This window comes from Sinocyclocheilus grahami, unplaced genomic scaffold (assembly GCF_001515645.1).
Source record: "Sinocyclocheilus grahami isolate Dianchi unplaced genomic scaffold, SAMN03320097.WGS_v1.1 scaffold36.1, whole genome shotgun sequence".
NCBI classification, from domain to species: domain Eukaryota; kingdom Metazoa; phylum Chordata; class Actinopteri; order Cypriniformes; family Cyprinidae; genus Sinocyclocheilus; species Sinocyclocheilus grahami.
In genome coordinates, this window is record NW_015505215.1 from 1,357,898 (window position 1) to 1,371,048 (window position 13,151).

At 33.7% G+C, this 13,151-nt stretch overlaps 1 pseudogene; it reads right to left on the bottom strand.

The window, feature by feature from the left end:
• The window catches only part of LOC107581620 (dynein heavy chain 11, axonemal-like), a 142,975-nt pseudogene that overhangs the window by 51,039 nt on the left and 78,785 nt on the right, over positions 1 to 13,151 (bottom strand).

Below are 13,151 nucleotides of genomic sequence, written 5' to 3' on the forward strand. Positions count from 1 at the left end.
TTGTATATTTGTATAGTTGTATTTTGTATAGTTGTATTTTGTATTTTGTATTTAATCTGTATTTATGTTATCTGTATGCACCCAAGGGTCTGAGAGTAATGCAATTTCAATTCTCTGTGTGTATGTGCTGTACATGTGGAAGAATTGACAATAAAGCAGACTTGACTTGACTTGAAACAGCACAGATATAGCCTATTCGCTGTTTTTAAGGTCTGCTTAAGAATAAGTGTGCACAAATTAGTGAGATTGTGTGAATTTAATTTGTCGTTAATAGAACCGCTTTAGCCCCGATTGATTTGTTAGGTTATTTCAAGTCATGTTTTGGACTTTAAAGTTTTTCCTCGGGTCTCCGTGGTGTTCACACAGCAGCAGTGATGATGAGAGATTGCGCTTGAGAAACAGTTTAGAGAGGAGAAATCAATCTACATATAAAATATTCGTCACAGATTATAGGTTACTTTCTAAATAATAAAATTATAGCGCATCCACTAGTAATTATATATAAATAAATCGGTTTTTACCGATGCAAACGATGCATCACGATATAAATGACAACTTGTAGCCGATGCACACTTTTTAAACCGATGCATCGCATCGTTAACTTTTTATGCCGATGCACCGAACGAATCGGGGAATCTTGGTGGAAAGAGTACTGAAAATGTGTACTTAAATACAAGTACTGTTACATTGCTGAAATAATACTCAATTACAAGTAAAAGTACTGGTGTCAAAACAGTACTTAAGTAAAAGTACAAAGTACTCCTCTCAAAAACTACTCGGAGTACTAGTTACAAGTTACTTTTTAGCCGGTGATATTTAATGAGTTGCCAAAAAATATTAATTCATATCAAAGATCTATGTGGATAATGGCTACTTTGAACAAAATCCACTTTTATCTTTTTTGACCAAGTACGTGAATTAGTGGTCATGATACAGGAATTTCTAACTTCAATACCTTGAAAAATATCAATAGTAAAATACCTTTGAACCGGAAGTTGCAACTGACTTCAGTGTTGTGATGTATTTCCAAGTGAAACGGAATATTGAATAAAGGGCGGGGTTTTATTGTGGTGCACCTCCACTTCACCTCTTGCTCATAGCAGATTTACGGTTGGATGGAGTGGTTAAGAATAGCCTATCTGCTTGTTATGTCTGACATCACGCTTCACTGCTTCTGGGTCCTAACGCTCTGCCAGACGCCCCAACAAAAAAAACCAACAACAAACTGTGCTAATATACATCCACGATGTCATGTAATACACTCTTAAAAATAAAGGTGCTTCACGATACCATAGAAGAACCTTTTTGTCTAAATGGTTCCATAAAGAACCTTTAACATCTGAAGAACCTTTCTGTTTCACAAAAGTTTCTTTGTGGCAAAAGAAGGTTCTTCAGATTACAAAAAGGTAAGAAAGAGATGGTTCTTTAAAGAACCTTTGACTGAATGGTTCTTTGTGGAACCAAAATTGGTTCTTCTATGGCATCGCTTGAAGAACCTTTTGAAGCACCTTTATTTTTAAGAGTGTACTGAAAAAATGATAACCCTAATTTTTATCTCCATACTGAAATCCCAGATGACCAGACAGTGATTCAGCTAAAATATTAGTGTCTGAGACACTGTGAGCACGGAGAATGTAGTGTGCACAGCACATGTTTAGATGCTTAGCTTAAATATGTAATATTAATTAAATAATGCTCATAAATGGCTGTTGAGATAGTATTCTCAAGTGAAATGTGTAGAGGCTTGGACCCGGAAACAGCAGTCCTTACGTCATGAATTAACAAGCGGATTCTTCCGAAGCGTCAAACTTAAAGGAACACGCCACTATTTTTGAAAATAGGCTCATTTTCTAACTCCCCTAGAGTTAAACAGTTGAGTTTTACCGTTTTCGAATCCATTCAGCCGATCTTCGGGTCTGGCAGTAGCACTTTTAGCTGTAGCTTAGCATAGATCATTGAATCTGATTAGACCGTTAGCATCTCGCTCAAAAATGACCAAAGAGTCATTTTTGATTTCATGACAAATAATCATTTTCAATACCACTGGCAAAACTAACACATACTGTATACTGCCATATAGATATTTTAATATAAAAAAAAATTGTCCATCCATTATTTTTCAAGCAATCATTATTTCAAGCTTTGAAAATGGTTTAATCCAAATCTTCTAAAAAGACACATTCGCTTTATATGATGAACAGATTTTAATATAGGCTTTTATTTATATACATAGAAATACTGATCAATACCATTAAACAAATCTCAATCTTAAACATTTGCTCATTCTGTGTATTTGTCTTTAAAATAGGGTAACTTTGTTGCAAAAGCTTACAGCAAAAGGAAGCTTGATTTCAATAACATTTATTTAAAAGGGTAAATTATTATGTATATTCACTAACATTCAAAAGTTTGGGGCCAGTAGGATTTTTATTTTATTTATTTATTTTTTATTCAGCAAGGATGCATTAAATTGATCATAAGTCACAGTAAAAAAATTTCAAGATTTCAAAAGATTACAAAAAACGTTTTAAAATATTAAATATTTCAAATAAATGCTGTTCTTTTTAACTTTCTTTTCCATCAAAAAAATCCAGAAAAAAAATGTATCAATGTTTTCCACAAAAGGCAGCACAATGTTTTCAACATTGATGATAATTATTTTCTTGAGCACCAATATAGTATATTAGAATGATTTCTGCAGGATCATGTGACACTGGAGTAATGATGGCTGGAGTAATGATGCTGAAAATTCAGCTTTACCATCACAGGATTAAATAACATTTTAAAATATAATAAAATAATTGTTTTAAATCGTAATAATATTTCACAAAATTACTTATTAATATTTCTTATAGTTACTTGTGATATCTGGTGAGCATAAGAGACCCAAAATGTTTAACGGTAGTGTATATAATTTATCCAATGTTTAATCAGTGACCATAAAAAATAATAATAATTCAGACCTATTCTGAAAAAAAGGATCAAAACTTTTACACAATTAAAACATTTTTTATAAATACTTGTATAAAAGCTGTGAGGTCCTTTGCAAAAGCACTTTGAGTGAACTTTTATGAACTTTTAGAACATAGTTCTGCAATGACACATGACAAACCTGCAGGTCCAGTTCATCACTATGACTACCCTATTATCAACATTACGTCTTTATCTTCCAAGTATAAAAACAGAGACAATGGCCTCACACACAGATGCATAATTCTGATTACTTACATAATGATTATAAAATGTAGATTTTCAGAAAGATAATTTGTCCCTTTCTCAACAATACATTTTACTAGGAAAAGTCTTTTGAAAAATTGAAATTACTGCAACATATTTGTATCCATATCAAATATGCGAAAGTTGCACTTTCTTTTCTAAATAAAATCAAACCACAAAGATATCTGGTCAAACTTTCAATGAATACTAACTAGCCCTCATTTCTTTATAAAGAAATCACAGAAAAGGTTTTGCTAACTTGTTTAAATAATTTGTTAATTTTCATAAAAGATGAAGATGACAGGGTGGACAACAAGATGACAGGTTGGACCTTGGCATGACAGGGTGGACATATGCATTAATGGGTGAAGAGGACATCAGATAAACAACAGGAACAACAATTGTTCCAATTGTAAATTGTAAATTAATTTAAAAGGGCATTTTTACATTTATAAGGCCATTTTTTCTTACCTTATTAGATATATGCATGATATTTTGTCAAATTCTTACATTTTAATCAATAATTTAAATTAGAATAGTAAGACACTATGGGGCTGTTCCAAAATCAAATGAAATCATTATATATATATTCACTGAGTTAATCGTAGAGTACGTTAGTTAATATAAGAAGAAACGTCTAGCTCTGCGGTCTCTCTCTCTCTCTCTCTCTCATTTGGATGCACCTCTTGCCGCATTGTTTCTCTCTTATAACCTCATTATTTCTCACTAATAACCTAACTGAAGCAGCACATGCCCTTGAAACCAATTCTAAAAGTGTCGCATGTTTAACTGTCAACTTGAGCTTTGAATCCGTGGCGGAAGGAAGTAGTTCCACACAAAAGAGGGTTTTATTAGGCACTCAATTTTTTCTTGTTTAATTACACGCATGTTCCGTCGAAATGTTGTATAAACGCAATATCACTCGAGTACGAGATGTGTATATATATATAATATTAATTTCCACAGACTATATACACTGCACTTAGAATTGCATAAATAATGCTATGAGATTAATGGGGTTTAAATGGGTATTAATGTTTTTTTTTTATGTAATATTAAATTATGAAATTAATAAAAAAATTAAATGATTCTCTAAATATGAAACTAAAGCTGCTCACTAGATTTGTTAAAAACACGGATTCATTCAGTAACGAAACACCGCTTTGTGTTGCTCAGAGATACACAACAGTTTCACTGTGGATTTTTTGGAACTATTTTCTTTGGACAAATAGAACGAAAACAGACATTTCATTTATTTATTATTATTATTTTTTTTATTGAACTGTTGTATAAAGTCAATATCACATTTGCAATCGAGCAGATATTCAGGAAAATGGCACTTTTGCTTTGGGCATTGTTTGTCCACTTATCTTGAATGTTAGGCACGTTCTAACTGCATTCTAATAGGCTACATCACAGTGAGTCGTTGCCTTCCATCATGTTCATCACTAAGCAACTGCATGCAATGTAGGATAGCATACAGTTCTGGGCTGGGGTGCATTAAATGCATTTATCAATTCAACCTTTTTTTCCCCCATAATTAATCACACCAATTTAACATGTTAAATCAATAGCCTTTGTTAAAACATTATCAGAATTTGGCAAAAAACTATGCACATGTCCCCCCTGTCATGGAAGGCTTGATGACAGGGTGGACATTTTTGGTTAAAGTTAGCATTTAATAAACACATGGTGTACCTTCAGTCAGCAAAGTGGTTCATTGTTGAAGCTGAATGTGTACTACTTAAAATATATATTTAGAATTTCTGAAAAACTTTTATGTAAATTAATATTTTATGACAGGGTGTCCACTACATGTTAAGCTTGCCAACATGCAACTACAAACACAATATGATGAAAATGAGGAAGTATAAGTTTAGATACTTAGTGTACTTGCAGCAGATGTGTTAACCTCCACTGAAGAAAGGTAAAATGGGGGTGGAGATTTCACGGAGTAGATCAGAGGGTTTCTTAAACGGGCATTTACAACATCATGACAGGGTGGACAGCAATTTCAGGGACACGTGCAAAATGCTTAATATTATTATGAAAATACAATATAAATGAACAATCTGACTTGTTTTATTAACAACTGGCTGAGGGCAATAAAAATATTTTAAAATTATTTCAATGTTGTGTTATTTAACCACTTTTTACAATCAATGAAGTTAGCTGAGCTGCGTGAGGGACATGCCAAAATCACACACATCCAAAGAAAATGGTATAAAATGAGAAAAATGCATTTCAAGAGACTGTAGTTGTAGTTATATGTGTGCAAATGTTTGGTCATTTATCATACAATTTCAGAATTTCATTATATTGTATTATGCTCATGATGACTAAGTGATTCTGATGAGGACACCAAAAGCACTTTATAGTGATTTTTGACCCTTATATGTAGGTATACAATTCTACAAAAGACACATTTAATGTCCAAAAACTAATTTTTTTGCAAAATGTATATTTTACTCAGAATTATTGCGCTCCTATTCGATTGTGCTCAGTCTGTTTAGTGCGCATGCGTGCAGCAGCGCTCATTGATCTCGCGTGTTTTGCCCATCCCTGACAGCAAAATGGACATGTTTGCATCACTTTCTAACATTTACAGATGAAAAATATACCTGAGACATGTCAGTTATGCACCGAGGACAACACAATGTCTTAAATGCATTAAACCCAAATCATTTTTCCCAATGCATTAATCCCAAATAATTTTTTGCACTACATCACTATATCTGCACTGTTGTTTACTTTACTGGTTTGCACTCTATCTGCCATATGCCTTGTGCTTTATATATATATATTTTACATTTTACCTTATTTGTATATTTGTATAGTTGTATTTTGTATAGTTGTATTTTGTATTTTGTATTTAATCTGTATTTATGTTATCTGTATGCACCCAAGGGTCTGAGAGTAATGCAATTTCAATTCTCTGTGTGTATGTGCTGTACATGTGGAAGAATTGACAATAAAGCAGACTTGACTTGACTTGAAACAGCACAGATATAGCCTATTCGCTGTTTTTAAGGTCTGCTTAAGAATAAGTGTGCACAAATTAGTGAGATTGTGTGAATTTAATTTGTCGTTAATAGAACCGCTTTAGCCCCGATTGATTTGTTAGGTTATTTCAAGTCATGTTTTGGACTTTAAAGTTTTTCCTCGGGTCTCCGTGGTGTTCACACAGCAGCAGTGATGATGAGAGATTGCGCTTGAGAAACAGTTTAGAGAGGAGAAATCAATCTACATATAAAATATTCGTCACAGATTATAGGTTACTTTCTAAATAATAAAATTATAGCGCATCCACTAGTAATTATATATAAATAAATCGGTTTTTACCGATGCAAACGATGCATCACGATATAAATGACAACTTGTAGCCGATGCACACTTTTTAAACCGATGCATCGCATCGTTAACTTTTTATGCCGATGCACCGAACGAATCGGGGAATCTTGGTGGAAAGAGTACTGAAAATGTGTACTTAAATACAAGTACTGTTACATTGCTGAAATAATACTCAATTACAAGTAAAAGTACTGGTGTCAAAACAGTACTTAAGTAAAAGTACAAAGTACTCCTCTCAAAAACTACTCGGAGTACTAGTTACAAGTTACTTTTTAGCCGGTGATATTTAATGAGTTGCCAAAAAATATTAATTCATATCAAAGATCTATGTGGATAATGGCTACTTTGAACAAAATCCACTTTTATCTTTTTTGACCAAGTACGTGAATTAGTGGTCATGATACAGGAATTTCTAACTTCAATACCTTGAAAAATATCAATAGTAAAATACCTTTGAACCGGAAGTTGCAACTGACTTCAGTGTTGTGATGTATTTCCAAGTGAAACGGAATATTGAATAAAGGGCGGGGTTTTATTGTGGTGCACCTCCACTTCACCTCTTGCTCATAGCAGATTTACGGTTGGATGGAGTGGTTAAGAATAGCCTATCTGCTTGTTATGTCTGACATCACGCTTCACTGCTTCTGGGTCCTAACGCTCTGCCAGACGCCCCAACAAAAAAAACCAACAACAAACTGTGCTAATATACATCCACGATGTCATGTAATACACTCTTAAAAATAAAGGTGCTTCACGATACCATAGAAGAACCTTTTTGTCTAAATGGTTCCATAAAGAACCTTTAACATCTGAAGAACCTTTCTGTTTCACAAAAGTTTCTTTGTGGCAAAAGAAGGTTCTTCAGATTACAAAAAGGTAAGAAAGAGATGGTTCTTTAAAGAACCTTTGACTGAATGGTTCTTTGTGGAACCAAAATTGGTTCTTCTATGGCATCGCTTGAAGAACCTTTTGAAGCACCTTTATTTTTAAGAGTGTACTGAAAAAATGATAACCCTAATTTTTATCTCCATACTGAAATCCCAGATGACCAGACAGTGATTCAGCTAAAATATTAGTGTCTGAGACACTGTGAGCACGGAGAATGTAGTGTGCACAGCACATGTTTAGATGCTTAGCTTAAATATGTAATATTAATTAAATAATGCTCATAAATGGCTGTTGAGATAGTATTCTCAAGTGAAATGTGTAGAGGCTTGGACCCGGAAACAGCAGTCCTTACGTCATGAATTAACAAGCGGATTCTTCCGAAGCGTCAAACTTAAAGGAACACGCCACTATTTTTGAAAATAGGCTCATTTTCTAACTCCCCTAGAGTTAAACAGTTGAGTTTTACCGTTTTCGAATCCATTCAGCCGATCTTCGGGTCTGGCAGTAGCACTTTTAGCTGTAGCTTAGCATAGATCATTGAATCTGATTAGACCGTTAGCATCTCGCTCAAAAATGACCAAAGAGTCATTTTTGATTTCATGACAAATAATCATTTTCAATACCACTGGCAAAACTAACACATACTGTATACTGCCATATAGATATTTTAATATAAAAAAAAATTGTCCATCCATTATTTTTCAAGCAATCATTATTTCAAGCTTTGAAAATGGTTTAATCCAAATCTTCTAAAAAGACACATTCGCTTTATATGATGAACAGATTTTAATATAGGCTTTTATTTATATACATAGAAATACTGATCAATACCATTAAACAAATCTCAATCTTAAACATTTGCTCATTCTGTGTATTTGTCTTTAAAATAGGGTAACTTTGTTGCAAAAGCTTACAGCAAAAGGAAGCTTGATTTCAATAACATTTATTTAAAAGGGTAAATTATTATGTATATTCACTAACATTCAAAAGTTTGGGGCCAGTAGGATTTTTATTTTATTTATTTATTTTTTATTCAGCAAGGATGCATTAAATTGATCATAAGTCACAGTAAAAAAATTTCAAGATTTCAAAAGATTACAAAAAACGTTTTAAAATATTAAATATTTCAAATAAATGCTGTTCTTTTTAACTTTCTTTTCCATCAAAAAAATCCAGAAAAAAAATGTATCAATGTTTTCCACAAAAGGCAGCACAATGTTTTCAACATTGATGATAATTATTTTCTTGAGCACCAATATAGTATATTAGAATGATTTCTGCAGGATCATGTGACACTGGAGTAATGATGGCTGGAGTAATGATGCTGAAAATTCAGCTTTACCATCACAGGATTAAATAACATTTTAAAATATAATAAAATAATTGTTTTAAATCGTAATAATATTTCACAAAATTACTTATTAATATTTCTTATAGTTACTTGTGATATCTGGTGAGCATAAGAGACCCAAAATGTTTAACGGTAGTGTATATAATTTATCCAATGTTTAATCAGTGACCATAAAAAATAATAATAATTCAGACCTATTCTGAAAAAAAGGATCAAAACTTTTACACAATTAAAACATTTTTTATAAATACTTGTATAAAAGCTGTGAGGTCCTTTGCAAAAGCACTTTGAGTGAACTTTTATGAACTTTTAGAACATAGTTCTGCAATGACACATGACAAACCTGCAGGTCCAGTTCATCACTATGACTACCCTATTATCAACATTACGTCTTTATCTTCCAAGTATAAAAACAGAGACAATGGCCTCACACACAGATGCATAATTCTGATTACTTTGAATGGTAATCAGATCCAAAACTCCTCTGACTGCAGGTTCAGCTCATGATGGAGAGTGGTTGTTTTCTCTGTATCTGTTCACTGACCCACTCTAATGCACTAACTGCACTAAATTAGCTTGCCATTATTCTGAAATTAAAGTGGTTCTCTTTGAGAGTGAATTTTCTCAGGAGAATTTTCTCAGCAGATCACAAAGAAATATATTGTGCTGTAAAGAATATGTACACAGCATGTTATTCTGCATGTAACAGGAAGTATTAGTGCATTATTCTGAGAGTTCTGACATCAAACTTAGACTGCAGCTTCCTGCGATACATGATCCTGTCCTCACCTGTACAGGTGTATCAGGGTCCATCTCAAACACGGGCATCCTGTCCATCCATGGCAGGAAGCGTCTGGAATGAGGATCTAAATAGTAGTCAAACACAGACGCCTGGACAGGAAACTTCACACTCGTCATCTCTTTGATCCACCACTGGCTGAACTCGGCCCCAACAATTATGGAGCTGAGAGATCAAAACACAACATAAACAGAGACACTCTAACACACAAAAATTATAAGTGCTATAAACATTCATATTATATATATATTCATCATGGAGGATGCATTTTAAGATGATCTTAAAGAGCTTCTTTTTTTTTTAAATGAACTGATATTCCTATTTAAAAAAAATTGATGGGTGATTTTTAGACTATGATCTCTCCTGTGACAAATAGTTTTAAGCTCAGCTTTGCTCAGATTCAGAGAAAAATTAGTATGGAAAGTATTAGCAAATAAATCACTTAAAATACATTTTAAACAATTTTTCTCAATTCCAGTCTTGGTGTAGTTATTGTGTTTCGCATTAGTACAAAACAAAATTTTGAGATTAAATATTTACATTAACTGATATTCCCCCCCAAAGCCAAACAAACACCTGATCCACCATGATGTGGCTCCACCAAAAGCCCACACACATGTGAACACAAAGTATGTCTCATAGATTTCCTGTGGAGTGTTCTCAGGAGTTAACAGACAATCCAACAAAGAACAGAGTCTGAAAAAAAGAGAGAGACATCAATAAAGAGTTGAAAAACACGGTAGCCTAAAAACTGACCAATGGCAAGGGAGTTATTTTTTGACTGTTTGGTGGAAGTGGCCGTAAAAGGACAAAAGAGAAATAAACTGTTAACTCCACGAAAGGTTAGTATATTATTTCTGTTTTATGCAAAACTGCGATATTTTAAGATGTGTTCACTTGTTAACAGCAAACTAGCATTATTCATCGTGTCAATTTTCATGTTGGGAGTTGGAGCCTTTTTTTCTGACTGAAAAATTACTTATTAATATTTCTTATAGTTACTTGTGATATCTGGTGAGCATAAGAGACCCAAAATGTTTAACGGTAGTGTATATAATTTATCCAATGTTTAATCAGTGACCATAAAAAATAATAATAATTCAGACCTATTCTGAAAAAAAGGATCAAAACTTTTACACAATTAAAACATTTTTTATAAATACTTGTATAAAAGCTGTGAGGTCCTTTGCAAAAGCACTTTGAGTGAACTTTTATGAACTTTTAGAACATAGTTCTGCAATGACACATGACAAACCTGCAGGTCCAGTTCATCACTATGACTACCCTATTATCAACATTACGTCTTTATCTTCCAAGTATAAAAACAGAGACAATGGCCTCACACACAGATGCATAATTCTGATTACTTTGAATGGTAATCAGATCCAAAACTCCTCTGACTGCAGGTTCAGCTCATGATGGAGAGTGGTTGTTTTCTCTGTATCTGTTCACTGACCCACTCTAATGCACTAACTGCACTAAATTAGCTTGCCATTATTCTGAAATTAAAGTGGTTCTCTTTGAGAGTGAATTTTCTCAGGAGAATTTTCTCAGCAGATCACAAAGAAATATATTGTGCTGTAAAGAATATGTACACAGCATGTTATTCTGCATGTAACAGGAAGTATTAGTGCATTATTCTGAGAGTTCTGACATCAAACTTAGACTGCAGCTTCCTGCGATACATGATCCTGTCCTCACCTGTACAGGTGTATCAGGGTCCATCTCAAACACGGGCATCCTGTCCATCCATGGCAGGAAGCGTCTGGAATGAGGATCTAAATAGTAGTCAAACACAGACGCCTGGACAGGAAACTTCACACTCGTCATCTCTTTGATCCACCACTGGCTGAACTCGGCCCCAACAATTATGGGATCAAAACATCAAAACACAACATAAACAGAGACACTCTAACACACAAAAATTATAAGTGCTATAAACATTCATATTATACATCATGGAGTCATGGAGGATGCATTTTAAGATGATCTTAAAGAGCTTCTTTTTTTTTTAAATGAACTGATATTCCTATTTAAAAAAAATTGATGGGTGATTTTTAGACTATGATCTCTCCTGTGACAAATAGTTTTAAGCTCAGCTTTGCTCAGATTCAGAGAAAAATTAGTATGGAAAGTATTAGCAAATAAATCACTTAAAATACATTTTAAACAATTTTTCTCAATTCCAGTCTTGGTGTAGTTATTGTGTTTCGCATTAGTACAAAACAAAATTTTGAGATTAAATATTTACATTAACTGATATTCCCCCCCAAAGCCAAACAAACACCTGATCCACCATGATGTGGCTCCACCAAAAGCCCACACACATGTGAACACAAAGTATGTCTCATAGATTTCCTGTGGAGTGTTCTCAGGAGTTAACAGACAATCCAACAAAGAACAGAGTCTGAAAAAAAGAGAGAGACATCAATAAAGAGTTGAAAAACACGGTAGCCTAAAAACTGACCAATGGCAAGGGAGTTATTTTTTGACTGTTTGGTGGAAGTGGCCGTAAAAGGACAAAAGAGAAATAAACTGTTAACTCCACGAAAGGTTAGTATATTATTTCTGTTTTATGCAAAACTGCGATATTTTAAGATGTGTTCACTTGTTAACAGCAAACTAGCATTATTCATCGTGTCAATTTTCATGTTGGGAGTTGGAGCCTTTTTTTCTGACTGACGGCCGGAATGCCGCCAGAAGGCTGATAACATCGACTAGTGAGCAGAGGCGGACAAAGTACACAACTCCATTACTTGAGTGAAAGTACAGATACTGCTGGTCAAATATTACTCCATTAGAAGTAAAAGTTGTAAAGACAGATTTTTACTTAAGTAAAAGTACAGAAGTACTTGCTTTTAAATGTACTTAAGTACCAAAAGTAAATTTCCTTATGTATGTCAATGCACTGTTTTATTATTGTTGTATGTAATACTTGCAATACCTCTGAAGCAACTTACAATACATTACACCTACTGAATAGACTGACTAGCTTGTAGTATCTTTGGAATAAAGAGCTTTTAGAATGTTAAAAACCTATGGGGGAAAAAACAACAACAACAGAAAAATTATACACCCCTACCCACCCCCACAAAAGCAGGATGGTAGTGATCTCACACAGCTCTGACAGTGTGTGCACACATCTATGTGTAGTCATTCATCCACATTTGAACAGAGTGGACAGTGAAACTGCTGTAAATACAGACTGATAAGGAAGAAAATTAAAAAATCAAACCTGCTTTAAAACCCAGCAACACAACTGTAGCTATATAACTTTACAACTGCAACACTGCTTTAACAAAAAAGCAAAACAGTAAGACTTATTTGACATCAAAACAAAAATTAAAAAAATGCTGTCTAATCGCTCTCGCTGTACTTTGATGTCACACACAGAATGGTCTGTGCAGTGCTGCTTCAAGTCCAACACTTATTGTGTTTTATTAGGAGATGCACAACAGTTCTTCTGTGGCTTTATAGGTAATATTTTCATGTACACAATTTAGCAAAATCAGACAATATTGTGTCTAATATAAACCACAATATTAA